The following is a 16,497-nucleotide window of genomic DNA, read 5'->3' as shown; positions in this document are numbered from 1 at the left end:
AAGTTCGGATGAGGAAGACTCAAGACCGTTTGAAGTTTCACCTTGTTGCTTTACACCTGTTGCTACCTTTAATATTTATTACAATGTAATAGATGTTCTCCCCGTGTCTCCGTGGGTTTCCTCCTGGTCCAGGTGCTCCGGTTTCCTCCCACAGTCCAAAGACATGCAGGTCAGGTGAATCGGTCATACTAAGTTGTCCCTAGGTGTGAATGTGTGTGTGTGTGTATATGTGAGTGTGTTGGCCCTGTGATGGACTGGCGGTTTGTCCAGGGTGTCTCCCCGCCTGTCGCCCAATGATTGCTGGGATAGGCTTCAGCATCCCCGTGACCCTGAGTACGGATAAGCAGTTTGTGGTTTGGATAATGAATGAATGAATGAATGAAAAATAAATACAGCTGTCTATATTAAGCAGCATGATAAGCATAGTGGTTATTAATTGAGTTGTTTATCAGCTGCCCTGGCAGAGGATGGTCAGGTGTTAGGTGATCCTGAGCCGTGGGTGTGTGTGTGTGTGTCAGTGACAGTGTGAGTGCATTGTCACTTGTCACATGGTCAGTCAGAGAATCTAGTGTCTGACAAAAAAACAACAACAAAAAAAACAACAAAAAAAATTCCCTCACAAATTACACAAGGGCCCCGCCTCGCTCTTGTGTGAAAGTGGGTGTCAATGTTAACAACTTCAATGAGAGGATGAAGCAGAACTATCCTGCTGGTCACGAACAGAAAGAAAAAAAAACCATGAGAGGGAATTGACCTTTCGCAAAGTACCGCCCCAGAACGGTGCTTGTCCAATCCTACCTTAGCAACGGTCCGTCAAGCTTTCAAACACACAACAAAATGCTGAAACGGTGTGCCTATGGGATCTGCAAATCGGATACTAGATATCTGAAAAGTTTGGAGGGGGTGTCATTTTCTTTCCCTTCCCGAAAGTCAGAACGCAAGAAGCATAATGTCGGCAATAGATTTCGCAGTATAGCAGACCCCATGGCCAGCTTAATCCATCCAAAATCAACAAAAATACCTGTCTGCTCCAAGCTAAGCTTGCTACTAGCTATTATTGATAGCTAATACAGCTAACGTATTATTACTGTTATTTTTACCCACACAATGCGCTGATTTCTTCCTTTATGTTTTGGTGTTTTCCGGCTACTTCCTGGATAGTTCTGAAATGCTTGACGGGCATAGCAACAGTAACTAAGGGGGGCGGGACTTTGCGAAAAGTCAATTGCAGGAACAGCAATCAGGTAAGCTCGTGTTGTCTCCTCTCCAAGTTGGATGTCAGCAAATAACAGTAGCGTTAAGTGGATGTGCTGGCTTGCACTGCATCTCTCATTGCACTTCATCACCTCTTATTTCGCCTGTATAAGTCAGTCCTTGTGTATATATCCGAAGATTGTTGTGTTGTAGTGTTGTTATTCTATGCTAAGTACACTAAGAGAGCCACAAAACCGGAGTCAAAGTTCATGTACATGGCCAATAAATATGACTCTGATTCTGGTTCTGATCTCTCTGTCGGTCTTGCTAACCCAGCTGGGCAGTGCATCTCTTGGTCTGTCTGTGTCTTGCCTGCCAGCCACTTCCAGGGCTCTCAGTAAAGGTTTACTTACAACTCTGGACTAATGCAAGATCGAAAGCAATGGACTGGCATTGACAACTGATTACATATTGAATTCAAAATGTTAATCAGCTGGGCATACTGGGCAATATGGATGCACATCTCCCAGTAAATAATCATCATCATGTTTTCGGCCAAGCCATAGTGTGCCCATGCTGATGCTGAAAATACCCAGGCTGTGGAGGAACCCCAAGCTGATAACACAGCTGTATAGGTTTTGGTTTACTATTTTGAGACATAAAGCTTCAGCCATAGCCTATAGGCTTATGTTTACATTGTAAAACCAAAGCTAATTATATCATATTGTGAGGACTGAAGTAAATACCAGGCAGCAGAGCCAAAGCTCAGTGTTATATTTTATAATTTTCTGCATTTTACATTTTCTACAATTTCTCAATATTCACTTATCTTATTAGTCTATAGAAAATATTCTATTCTATAAATAATGTTTGTTTATACCTTGTTCTGGAGCGAAATGTTTTAAAGGGGGGAGGATTATAGTGGGAGCACTGGGGTGTCACACGTCAGATAGGAGAACCGGCTGTGTGTGTGTGTGTGTGTGTGTGTGTGTGCGCGCGCTAGTATGTTGGACGCCTCGGAGAACACAACCAGTCCGCAGTCTGATTCTCGTTGTGTAGGTTCTTTTGGTTTTTTGTGTCTGTGTGCCTGTATGTTTGTGTTTGTGTCCGTGCGTATATTAGATGTGCATAGTGTATATATTAATCTGACCACGTTTCATGTAATTTCCCTGTAAACAGACTGCTGAGCCAGACAAAGGCTCAGACAAACAAACCAAAGGGGACTCTAAATGCTCGCCCCACATCATCGCTGAATAATGTATGTAGCGGAGCTAGAAAGCATCTCCCATGCAGATTATGCATGGAGAACGGCTGTAGTTCTCCAGAAAGAAGGAGGACCACTTTTTTTTTATATCAGCAATCAGCAATGCACCTACGTTGCAAGGATTTCTAAAGAATATGTGGATTAGATGTGAGCGATGGATTTGATAAGAATTCTGCACCGCCTATAAAAAGAGACCGTGAAACCAGCAACACAACTGGACCGCAATGAGTGTGTTTAACTTTAACAGGTCAGCCGGAGCGAGTAAATTATTCACCACATAAATATATGAACAGTCTATGGGGCCTCCAAATTCATAAAACTGCAAAAAAGCTTGGAAAGATTTTATGGATTGTAACAATTCAGTACGTACATTAAACATTTTTTTTGTGTTAGTCTAGCTGCCAAGTTCAATTACAAGAACATTTCTTTCAGTGATTTTAGGCGATGCTGGATTGCATTTTCCTTGATCTTGACAGTTTATATCCCACATCACCAGATGACCTTCTGATAACAACTAGTCAAGTCGGTTCTGAACAAGTATGAAATGGGACCTTAACCATTATTTATCGAATCTTCTTTTCAAGATCATGGGTAGCTCGGTGTCCAAAGATATGCCCCCCTTCCTCACTCCTCTGTTTCGCTCTTCATCCTAACTTCTCCTTTTTGTCCTGCTTCTCTTCTGCTTAATTTCTCTTTTATACTTTTTCCAAATCTCTGGAAAAATCTCTGCACACCCGAATGTGTGACAGGTGTGTCGGAAGAAGGAGCAACTTGAAAACAATGAAAAGAACTGCCGCACACAGTCTCACTTACTGCCGAATTATTTATTATAGATCGCAACGTTTCAGTCTGTCCCAGCCATTAATAGACGATACATATTCACATAGGAGCCGCCTCAGCCATCCAGTCAGAGATTGGTTTGACTGATGAGCACCTTGAACTTACCCAAAGCACGTCACCAGTCAGAAAATAGCATTAAAAAGAAAAATATTGAAGGATATAAAATGACACAAAATAACGATGCCAATAAATGATTTCAAAGCTCTCCAAAGGTCAGTGTTATAGATTTTATTCTGATATGAATATTTTTCTGAAAGGTCAGTCACGTGGAATGCTATATTTATTAGATAAACATATCCCAGTTGGTGTGTTCTGGAGCTGGATATCCGCAAAAAATCATAAATTAGTCTTCCTTGTTCTTCAATGCCTTTATTAATATATCTAGATTATTTTTTTCTTTTCATATCCCTTATATTGTTTGTTGAATAACATATGGATTGATTAAATCTATTGGTCCTCTGCACTATTTTACCCCTAGCCTCTACAATGTTTCTTGTACTATTTAAATTATATGGATGTTACTGTGTGAATTCACTGATAAATTGCCATTCGTGTCCATAATTATGCTATTTATTTATGTGACTGTACATCCTTGACCTGTGACTATTTAATGCCATTTGGGGGTAGATATGTTTAATATATGATGTAATTGAAAATGTCTTTTGACAGATTGAGACTTTTGTCCCTAATTTACTTTCCCTTTTGATTTTTCTGGATTGAATATGTTTGACAACACAAAAACGTTTGTTCTTAATTCACTTGTTCTTTTCTATTTTTTGACCTTTGGAGAGCTTTGAGGTTACATGGATTTTGCTTAAGATTTATTGGCATTGTTAAATTGTGTCATTTTGATTCCTTCCTATCTTTTTAATGCTATTTTCTGACTGGTGACATGTGCTTTAAGTAAATTCAAGGTGCTCATCAGTCAAACCAATCTCTGATTGGATGACTGGATGACTGAGGCGGTTCCTATGTGAATATGTATTGTATATATAAGTGCAGGGATGGACTGGAACGTTGTAATCTATAATAAATAATTCAGCAGTAAGCAAGACTGTGTTCGGGACTTCTCAATCTTTTATAATTTTTATAATTGGTTTTCCAAATATTAGGTCAAATTGGAAACCATCACAACCAGTAACAACTTCAGGCTCGGGGTGGTGGAGGTTGGATGGGATAGGAAAGGGGGCAGAAGATAGGTTGATCAGATATTCTAGGATATTAAGTCAATTGTATTTGTGTTAGGATATTACATGATGCTAACTCCCTAATATATACTGTTAAGATATCAAATCATGCAAGAATCTACACTTTATCACTGAATGCATTTGCTGTGTGCAGTGTGACCATATTACACCAACTTTAGCTTCCCTCCCTTCATTGGCTCATCTGACTTTAATGTATTACAATTAATGTATGATCTTATAACACCTTATGTACCATCCTTTGCCCTCTGGTCCAGAGGAGCAGGCCTTCTCTCTCCTCCCATAGTTAAAAAGAAGTCGGCAGATTGTAGAGCTTTTTAACTGCACCCATTTTCATTGGAATAGTTTTCCTGCTGACATCAGGTAGTCTGATGTAGTCCCCTTCATATCTAACCTTAACCCCCACCTTTTCTCCCTATCATTTGACTAGCTATGTCCGAGCTGCTGAATTAAATTAACTCAGTTGATCCTTATCCATATTTTCTCCTTTGGAGAGGTCTCGGTGTCAGTGTAAGGTTATATCAGATTTTCTAATTTGTGCTAAACTTAGGTCTTTTTGATGAGAACGTACTGACCCCAACCTCCCTGAAAGCTTCTGCACCCGTTCATCTGTCCATCTGTCTAGCTGCACAACTGCTGTGAACATGTGGATTTGCCTGTTGTGCCTTTGTTGCAAGTCATACCCCCCCACCCCCCTCTCTCATCTTCTTCCATCAGGGTTGGAGGTTTTGCTGTTAGCAGCTGTGCTGCTTCAGCCTGCGCTACATTCTGTGTTCCCATTCATTTGGGACTTTGGCCTCTCTGGAGACTTCCTTCTGCCTTTTGTGTCTGCTTTTGTTCACTGATGTTGTTGACTGACCCTTTGGCATTTGTGACAGCTCAGACAAAGCATCACTCTCACTTTGTTCTTTCTCTCCATCTATTTCATCTTGTTTTCCTCCTATGTACACAAGATCTCTGTCCTCACTCCAGGGCTCCCTGACACTAAACTGGCGATGGTATACTGGATAACTGGTGTTGATATACTGGACCGTATGCCTGCTCTTCAACTATGTCAGCAGACAGTGCCTGGCCTCGTCCTGTGGAGGATACATACATTGTTATAAAGTGCCTCAGTTTGTACTTAATGTAAATCTGTAACAGCATTGCTTACTCTGCCCACTCGGCACTTACTACACACCTATTCATCCCAGAAGAGGGATGGATCAGCCCTCCTCTGATACTCTACCTAAGGTTTCTCCCATTTTTTTGCCTAAAAATGGTTTTCTGTGAAGTATGGGCCTTACCCACATTGAGTGGTCTGAATTGAAAGGTCTCCAAAATCACAGGACGTGACCTCCCCCTCACCCCCAGACTTCCTCTTCACTACTGGCACAGCCAACTGGGCTGATAAGATTATCGACAACCCCTCCCACCCAGCCAACTACCTCTTTAAACTCATGCCAGCAGGGAGACACTACAGGCCAAGCAGTTCAAAAAACACTAATTTCAGAGACGTTTTTTCCCCCACTACAATAAGACTCGCAACTCTGTCCCCTCCTAACCATGACCCCTGATACCTCTGAATGATTATGCTATTGTTGTTAAACCCACTGAGACAAATTTGTAATTTGTGATAATGGGCTATACAAATAAACTGGCGACTGGCAGTACAATACTGGGATGGCATCCAGCGCTTTACCTGTGCCCCCGTCCATAGGGTTAGTAGTTGTGTCAGGGAGGGCATCCAATGTAAAATTTTGCCAAAACTGTACTGCTACCATAGTATTAACTAATCTTTTACAAAGGTGTTTTGTTCATGATTTGTTCATCATTAACCAATGTCTTGTAAATGACTTAGTAATGATCGTTATTGTAGTGTTACTTGAATTCCTAAGTTTTCATTTCTTGTATTTATTTATGTTGTGAAATTGGGTTTGTTAACACGGAGCTATCATGCTATGCCGTAAACAAATACCACCAACCTGGTTGTGTGGCAAAAAAGTTTCTTGAATCTAAGGATAGAGGGTGCTGTGCATCATCTATTTTTTCTATTTACCTGTTGTAAAAAATAGAATATAATGAGACTGTAAAGCCCTTTGGGATCTAATTGTGATTTGATGACCCCTGTCCACAGTTGAAAGCGCCTACAATGGGCACGTGAGTATCAGAACTGGACCGTAGGGCAGTGGAAGAAGGTGGCCTGGTCTGATGAATCACATTTTCTTTTACATCATGTGGACGGCTGGGTGTGTGTGCATCATTTACTTAGCAAAGAGATGGCACAAGGATGCACTATGGGAAGAAGGCAAGCTGGCAGAGGCAGTGTGATGCTCTGCGCAATGTTCTGCTGGGAAATCTTGGGTCCTGGCATTCATGTGGATGTTACTTTGACATGTGGCACCTACCTAAACATCATTTCAGACCAGGTACACCGCTTCATGGCCACGGTATGCCCTGATGGCGGTGGCCTCGTTCAGCAGGATAATGCACCCTGCCACACTGCAAAAATACTTCAGGAATGGTTTGAGGAACATGACAAAGAGTTCAAGGTGTTGCCTTGGCCTCCAAATGCCCCAGATCTCAATCTGATCAAGCATCTGTGGGATGTCCTGAAAGAAATCCATGGAGGCCCCCACCTAGCAATTTACAGGACTTAAAGGATCTGCTGCTAACGTCTTGGTGCTGGATACCAGAAGACACCTTCAGAGGTCTTGTGGAGTCCATGCCTCAACAGGTCAGAGCTGTTTTGGTGGCACAAGGGGGAGCTACACAATATTAGGCAGGTGGTTTTAATGTTTTGGCTCAGCGGTGTGTGTATTGTGTGGTTACTGTTGTTATCTTTGAACACACCAAAACAAATTCCAAATCAGCTGTAAATATGATACGGCAATAAATTATTGAATCTTGATTTTGCGGAAAATTGTGCAAATCCTCACTATTCCTCAAAACCAAATAAACAGAGAATCCCTCGGTTCGATTCTGATAACCTTCTTTGCTTAACTGTCGAAATTCAGGTTGAAAATCACCTTTTCATGTGTTTTCAGCCTTTACATTCCTATGAGCAGAATATAGGAAATCTTTTCTATCCCCAGATCAATCTCATTATTCTGTGCATCCTGACTGAGCTACACCCACTGAGGTTTGACAGAAAGATGCAATCTGGTGGAGCATCATGATATTATGTTGACTTAATAACAGTGTGAAAAATGCATTTTTGAAAATGCATCATCAACAGAATTGTGGTGTTTGAAGTTTTTCCAGCACTGGTGATGTGATGGTGGTGGTGAAATAATAATCCCTATGTTACGCTTGCACCGAAGTAATGCTCTTGGACATTGTTACCACTGGCAAAAATATAAACCCCAGCGAGGCTTAGCTTTACCTGCAGCAATCTGCCACAGCCTGTCACATTCTTCAGACTGCTCTTTATAATGTGTGCATCCATGTGTGTGTATGTGTGTGCATGTGGACACATTTATGCCCATGTGTGAACGTGTGGCTGAGCATGTGTGAACGCATGTGTGGGGTTGTAAATGCATGGATGTGTGTGAATAAGCTGACTTCTGTACCTAATGTTTGAGACTCAGTTATCATCATGATTGTGTGTGTGTATGAGAGAGAGAGAGAGAGAGAGAGAGAGAGAGAGAGAGAGCGAGAGAGAGAGCGAGAAGAGCATGTGTGTGTGTGTTTAATTGTGTGTGTTAGTGATTGTGTTGACAATCAGCCCTGTAAGCTGCCTTAAGTGTGGTGGAGCAGTAACCGTGGAGGATGATGCCCAGCCGTGGTTTTGATCTTCACGGCTGTGCAGCGAGCTCAGTTTGAGAAAAGATGCTGAGCTGACACCTGAGACTGACGGGAAATATAAATCTCTGACCATTAAAGCTGCTGGTTCTCATTACCATCTACAGCAACTAGATGCAAGTAGCAGCTTGTGATGTCACCACATGACCCTCTTCATTCCTGCTTAGATTGGGGTTGTTTTGTTGGGGTTTTTTTCTTCTTTTTTTTTGCTATAAGCTATAACATATCTCATTTTCAGTTGAATATGCATGGCAAGAGCTGAAAAACTCAACAGACCTTACAATGTGAATAAAACGTCCTTTGCCTTGTGAGAAACAAAAGAGTGAATATCTTACAATAGCAAATGGATAAAAACCTAATGTAACCTGCACGACAGGGGAATGGGCCTATGCTTGCGCAGGGACAGTTTACAGTCTAATGTCTAAGTTCAGTGGAGATTGGTGTAGGTTTTTTCTAGACCGGATTCTAGTACTCACCCCAAAGACAACACACACACTCGTGGGTATAGTTTACAATAAAAAAACCAATTTATTTCAACAGTTCAAAGTAAAGTTATTTCAATATCAATACTAAATTAGATGTGTTATATATATATATATATATTTTACTCTATTATACTTTTTAAAAGTTCTTCCTAATATTCTATTTATTGTCTATATCTATCTATATTCTATTTTATACCCTTCTAATATATTACTCATGCAGCCATATTCTACACTAACAAATTAAAGAAAATAATCCAAAATAAAGTATGAGTGCACTCAAAGAAAATAATAAAGAAAAGAAAAGGGGGAATGATTCAGTCTTCCAATCTGTGCAAGGTGCAATGTCCAGATCCTACCACAATCACAGGGGCAAGTTAATGTAGAGGCGATGATGATGAATCCAAATCCAGGGCGATGATGGGGGCAATCCAAAGGGGGTATCCAAGGGTTCCAAAAGGGTGTAGCAAGGGGGGTTGTTCGGGGTACTAAAAAACCAGTCTGCACAAAATTGTACAGATTCCTTATTAATGCAATCTCTATCAAACAATTACAAACAAAATAAAAATACCCAAATCTAGAGTCAATTCTCAGAATTAAATCATTTCCTACATATAACTAATATGCGGCTGAATGACAACTGCCTATTGCTGTAAGAATAGTTAAAAACAATGTCATCGCAGCCAGGCTGCGGCACTATCAACGTGAATTCACGTCTAGCTGGCTGCTATGGGTTCCATGCATGCCATGTAGCCCGAGTTGGCTCGGTGGCTAGTGGCGACTGGAGCTTACAGTTTTTTTTAACAACAAGCATATTATTATATTAAAATGTCTAACATTCCTACATCAAATAAACCCTATGGACCGGGTGTCCTGACTGGTTTTAAAGCTCTGAATCATATAGGAACTGCTAAGGATCATAGATATACGTTTTAGCTGGGTTAGCTTAGCTTAGCAACCAATGGAAAATTGTCAGTCTTTAGATTTCAAGATTTTAAACTCTTATCTCACCAGGATTCCAGCAGCGTACAAAACACAAGAGAAAAGAGTCTTCCTTCTTCCTTCAACGGGAGATCATCTGTCTTTGGATAAAATCAAGATATCCTACGTAAATGGCTATGATTACATGGAACACAGAAAGCTGTTTACTTTTTAGCTTTGGCTAGCGGCTCACCAAGGAAGCTTCATGGGAGGGATCTTTTTTGTCGTAGTTCAAATGTCCTGTAGCTCAAATATCCGTAGTTCAAATATCAATAATTCAGGTATCCATAGTCAAAGTTGTCCGTATTTCTAAATATCCGTATTTCTCTTCTCTATTGTCGACGGTTGTTTGCATGGTTTAAACTCTGTAGCTCGTGTGCCTCCTAGAGGCTACTCGTGGAACTTACATACGTCACAGGGTTAGAGCTGTGAACGAATGCCAAAAATAGGCCTCGAACGAATAACGAATATTACACACTGAGGTTCGAATGGCATTCGAATACCTTGAATTTGCATATCACCCCCAAAAATCAATACAGAGAGAGTAAGTCTATTGTAGCCCGTGTTTTTATTAACAGCATATTTATGACAACATACAACTCCAGCACATTGTCCGCACATATTAGTCCAAAAACTGTTGTTGAGCACCCCTAAACATAAAATAAATCTGACTAGGAAAAGGCCAGATGATGTTAACTAGGGCCTACTCTAAGTAACATACAAGTAAAATAAATCTGACTAGGAAAAGGCCAGATGGTGTTAACGAATTTACCGTAAGTAACATAGGCATAGTAAATTATCCATGACCCACGGGGCTTAAAAAAATAAAATCAAGAGTCCTACTCACTGTAGTAGTATAAGAAGTTGTGCTAATAGTGGTTTGCGAGAAAAACCAAAGCGTCCACGTGTTCAGACTCGAGAGCGCTCCTTTTTTTGGTGACTATGTTTCCCGCATCAGAAAAGACACGCTCAGAGCGCACGGATGTCCCTGGCACGGCGAGGTATCTCTGAGCCATCTTCCCGAGGTGTGGATATATTCTCTCTTCGATTTTCCCATTAACAGCCCAAAACCCAAAGAATTTCCATACGTAACTTCTCAGATGTTGTGGAGTATGAATGACTCTCGCAGGAGATGTGCTAGTGCTAGTGCTAGCGCTTGGGTCACAGCCAACGTTCTTCTCGGATTCCGCCATTTCCTGTGTTCTATGAGCCCGCCCGCTCGGCGTGGGAACTGACAAGAGCTTTTTAATTTCCGGTTTTACTACGGATGTAGGCTATGCTTATTTTCATAAAATACGTTTCACGAAACCATCATTTATTTCCATTTAAACGTGTGTGCATTAATAATAATAATATTAATAAGGGGGAAAAATATATTAAAAAAATATATTACAAAAAATCGAATTTCATATTTTCATATTCAAATTCGAATATTATTACCATAATTCGAATGTACATTCGAATTTCAAATGCTATCTGACAGGCCTACACAGGGTACATGTAATCATGTGGGTTACACCAACATCAGTGATATGAAAATATAATAAATATTATATAAATACTGTATATAGAGAGAAACGATAATGGACAAATGTTGGTTGACTGATGTTCAACTTTCTTTTTTTTTATTCTTACATCAGCCTCTATCTCTCTCCTGTTTTTTTCTCATTCTTTTGTTTTAACGGTTTTGTTCAACTTGTGCAGTGATTTGATTTCCACATCACCTGTTATGCGTATAAAAATAGGCAAACAAGGGAGAAAATACATCGTGGGAGTGTGAGAGGATGTGAACAATTTGTCCATGTAGTGAGAAAAATGAATGAGATAAAAAGAAGGCAGCTGAACATAAGCAGAGGGAAGAAGGATACTAGGAAGAAGACAGAAAGGAGAACAGGGCAGGGCAGGGACAAAGATGCAAAAACAAAGGGGCAGCATGAGCCGGCAGTGTAATTTAATATCAGGGACTGCATTGTAACCATGTTCATTACACTTTCATTGCACAATTAACAGCACTAGGTTGTTGCGACTGATCGCCGGCAGCCACACCAACAAGTGCCCTGGCTCTGCCAAATGATGGAAGCTAAGCGGGTATGGGCTTGGCTAGTACTTGGATGGGAGACCTCCTGGGAATACTGAGTTGCTGTCGGAAGTGGTGTTGGTGGGCCAGTAGGGGGCAGTCTTCCCTGTGGTTCAATAAAAAAAAAAACAAATATCAAATCCCAACGCTCCAGTGCAGTGGCGGGGACACTGTGCTGTAGGAGATGCTGTCCTTCCAATGAGACGTTAAACCAAAATCCTGACTCACTGTGGATATTAAAGATCCCATGGCACTTATCACAGAAAGTAGGGGACTCCCTGTTGTCCTGGCAAAATTCCCAACCTGGCTGTCTCCATCTGGCCACTGAATTGTCCCCCTGTGTAACTGGCTCAATGAGTCCTCCCTTTCCACCTCAAGCTGATGTGTGGTGAGCGTTCTGGTGCAAAATGGCTGCCGTACATCACCCAGGTGGGTGCAACACATTGGTGGTGGTTGAAGTGAGCTACCCCCTTCAATGTGAAGTGCTCTGGGTGTCTAGAAAAAGCGCTATGTAAATGTAATGATTATTGTTATTTTATTATTGTGCTGCAGTGTTGGTAAGCATTTGCTTTGTCTGTACAGTTTAACTGTAAGGTATGTACAGAACGTGGTGCTGAATTCAGACATGATTTGGCTTCAGCTGTTTTCAGATCAGTTGTTCCTGTCAGCAAAGAGGAGATGATTTGGAGAGAGAATGAGATGTTGAAGGAGAATCAAAACTCTTCAGCTTCAGACTCAACTCACAATAGTTAGACACACACACACACACACAGGCAGACAACCCTTTGCACCTCAGAACTGTTTGATCGTCTAGCCAGCCTACCAGATTGCTTCCTGTTTCATCGATTTCTACATCTAAGTTACATTGATTTCGACATCAAAAGACGTACCACCACTATAAGTGTTACCCTTCTCTGTCTTATCTTGTCCCATCAGATAACACACACATTTCCCCTCTTAAACCCATCAACCACAATGGCTACAGTCCATTTTACAGCAACTAATACATCTAAGACAAAACAAAAAAAGTCTCTAATCGATATAAGCACTGTAGCAACAATCTGGATCTCATCCAGAGATGCACCGATCAGCCAAAACATTAAAACCACCTGAGGCCACTGCCATCAGGGAATACCGCTGCCATGAAGCAGTGTGCCTGGTCTGCAACAATGTTTAGGTAGGTGGCATGTGTCTCAAAGTAACATCCACATGAATGCCAGGACCCAAGGTTTCCCAGCAGAACATTGTCAGGAGCATCACACTGTCTCCACCAGATTGCCTTCTTCCTATAGTGCATCCTGGTGCCATCTCTTCCCCAGATAAACCACGCACACGTACCCAGCCGTCCACATGATGATGAAGAAAATGTGATTCCACAGACCAGGCCACCTTCTTCCATTGCTCCATGGTCCAGTTCTGACGCTCACATGCTCATCGTAGGTGGTTTTGGCAGTGGACAGGGGTCATCATGGGCACTCTGACCGGTCTGTGTCTACACAGCCCCATACACAACAAGCTGTGACGCACTGTGTGTTCTGACACCTGTCTATCATAGCCAGCATGAACGTCTCAGCTCTTCTACGGGATCAGACCAGATGGGCTAGCCTTCGCTCCCCATGCATATCAATGAGCCTTGGGTGCCCATGACCCTGTCGCCAGTTCACCAGTTGTCCTTCCTTGATCACTTTTGGTAGGTACTGACCACTACATACAGACCTGTCGTTTTGGAGATGCTCTGACCCAGTCATCTAGCCATCACAATTTGGCCCTTGTCAAAGTCACTCAGATCCTTACGCTTGCCCATTTTTCCTGTTTCGAGTACATCAACTTCAAGAACTGACTGTTCACTTGCTGGCTAATATACCTTACCCCTTGACAGGTGCCATTGTAATGACATAATCACTGTTATTCACTTACCTGTCAGTGGTTTTAATGTTTTGGCTATTGATGTATAGCTGGAGGCAGTTGTCTTGCAGAGGAGTTTTGAAGCATTATTCAGCATAAAGGTTAGGGTAGATCACCTTGGGTCTCCATTTATAGCATGCAAGGTTAAAAGTGCAAAGCGACAAGGTAGGGAGCATAAGAGACACAGGAAAAAGGTTTGTGGCTATGTTTGAATCAACTGCATGTATCTGGTATGACAGGAAAGCCCAAAAGGTTGTGATTCAAATGCAAAAAAAAAATAAAAAACAACAACAACAAACAAAAAAACAAAACCAAAGGTGGAAGGGAGAAAATGAATAAGAAGAAACTAAGAAAAGTGTGTTGGTATAGTAAAGAGGGAGAAACCAAACATCGATTCACCTGCTGCTATATTGCATTAGTACTTTCCTGAAAGCTGTTGAAAATCCCTGTCTTCCCAGTGCCTATCCAACATTTGTACTGGAACAATCCCATTAGAGTAAGCAGCAACAATGGAAAAAGTAGGACTCGCACTTGTACACTCTATGTGTGTGTGTGTGTGTGTAGCATAGTGAAAATTGGCACTCGTCTGACAGCTGCATCTGTGCGGTTGAGATACTGAGAAGGAGGCAGAAAAATGATGATAAATGGCCTCCTGCAGAGTGCTGATGGTTCAGATTATACCGTTGCTCAACAAATATTTCTGCATTCCGATTGTGTCGTTTTGTCTCGCCCAATTTACAGGGACAGACACACACACACACACACACACACACACACACACACAGACATACACACACATGCTTCATTCTTCCACTTACTCAACTAATTAGCATCGTTGTGACTAGCACGCTGCATTAAGGAGTGCGTATTGACCATAAAATGAGGCCAATGCAAATTACCCTGCAGCCGATCAATGAGGTGGATTTACCAGAGTAGTGCAACTGCAATGGTGCAGCAGATTGTTTACGCAGCAGGAAAAACTTTGCAGGTCATGCCATATTACGATCATACATTTTGTCCACACACACTCTGATCTGTCATCATCACTTTGGCTTTCCTCAATTCAGCTTCAGCAAACCCAATTTACTAACTTAAGAGTTTGCATACTGTTGACAGACAACTAAAAAAAATCATGACTCAGATGTATCACTTTCATTTGCATGTAACACAATCTGCAAAAAACAATGGTATTTCTGAATATGAAATGAAGACGACAAGAACAAATTAATGTTAAATTGGCTCTTATACTGTATGAACAACATGCTGGAATTGCCAGGCACAGTAGATTTCAGAGTTGAGTTTCAACAGTCCAGAGTGCATTCAGAGGCAAGAAAATGACCAGGGTTGTGTAGTAGTCCAGTAATTATGTGCTCAAGGAAGAAAAAGTAATTGTGTCCCTGTCTATCACATGGCTCAGGATTGGAAAAAAGAAACTCTAGCAATCCTCTTATCCTGTAATATATATATGATCCTGTATATATATATATGATCCCCTTTTTAAAATAATGGCCTAAGTCATATTTTCAAGATTTTCAAAAAACAGAACTGAAACAAATATAGAATATATTTGTATGTCAATAGTCATATATTGTCAAACTTTTTGTGTGAAATGATTAAGAAAAACTTGAAAAACTTGAAAATATGACTTAGGCCATTATTTTAAGAAGGTGACGATATACATAGCGTTTTTTTCCGAAACCGTCAATGGGGTTGAGTGCTCGACTAATGAGGAGTGGAATATCAACACGGATACAGGAAAAAAGATTTGAATGCATAGCAGTACAGGCCTGTTTCGTGCGTCTCGCACTCATCAGCTGCTAATTAGCAGCTTATGATTAGCAGCTGATGAGTGCGAGACGCACGAAATGCCTGTACTGCTATGCATTAAAATCTTTTTTCCTGTATCCGTGTTGATATAGATATACATATATACACACACACACACATATATATATAGCTGACAACTGCTTACTTAAAACTATACTATGCATTTTTTTCATTAAATAATTGTTCTTGAGTGGCACAGTGGCGCAGTGGTTAGTGTGGTCGCTTCAGAGCAAGAAGGTCCTGGGTTCGAGCCCTGGGATAGTCCAACCTTGGGGGTCATCCCGGGTTGTCCTCTGTGTGGAGTTTGCATGTTCTCCCAGTGTGTGTGTGGGTTTCCTCCAGTGCTCTGGTTTCCTCCCACAGTCCAAAGACATGTAGGTCAGGTGACTCGGCCGTACTAAATTGTCCCTAGGTATGAATGTGTGTGTGTGTGTATATATATGTGTTGGCCCTGTGATGGACTGGCGGTGTTGTCCAGGGTGTCTCCCCGCCCACCGCCCAATGACTGCTGCGATAGGCTCCAGCATCCTCATGACTCCGAGTAAGGATAAGTGGCTTGGATGATGAACAAATGAATGAATGACTGACTGAATGACTGAATGAATTGTTCTTGAGTTTATACAGAAAAGATTACCACCTCTGGTGATTTGACACACCAAGTAATATTGCTGCTAGTGTGTCAGGTGGTCTGGTGCGACCAGCCCACTCAGACTTCTTGCATGTCATGTAGTATATGTCCCCTCCATTGTCAGCAACAGAGAGAGTCTAATAGTGTAATACATTAGAAGCACTGAGGAAGTACGAGGAAGTACAGCTCACAGGCAAGAAGCATCGCTACTGTGCAAAACCTGCATAGTGTAGCTTTTTTTTAATATAAATTTATTTCTGATTTTTCCCTTTTTTCCCCCAATTTAGTGGCCGATCGATCCCTATTTTAAT

General features: G+C 41.3%; 1 protein-coding gene across 2 annotated transcripts in view; it reads right to left on the bottom strand.

Moving 5' to 3' along the window:
• The window catches only part of kcnab1a (potassium voltage-gated channel subfamily A regulatory beta subunit 1a), a 190,328-nt gene that overhangs the window by 48,226 nt on the left and 125,605 nt on the right, over positions 1-16,497 (bottom strand). The window lies entirely within an intron of this gene.

This window comes from Lampris incognitus, chromosome 7 (assembly GCF_029633865.1).
Source record: "Lampris incognitus isolate fLamInc1 chromosome 7, fLamInc1.hap2, whole genome shotgun sequence".
NCBI lineage: Eukaryota > Metazoa > Chordata > Actinopteri > Lampriformes > Lampridae > Lampris > Lampris incognitus.
The sequence above is the reverse complement of the archived record's forward strand: the minus strand, read 5'-3'. Positions and strand labels throughout refer to the sequence as shown.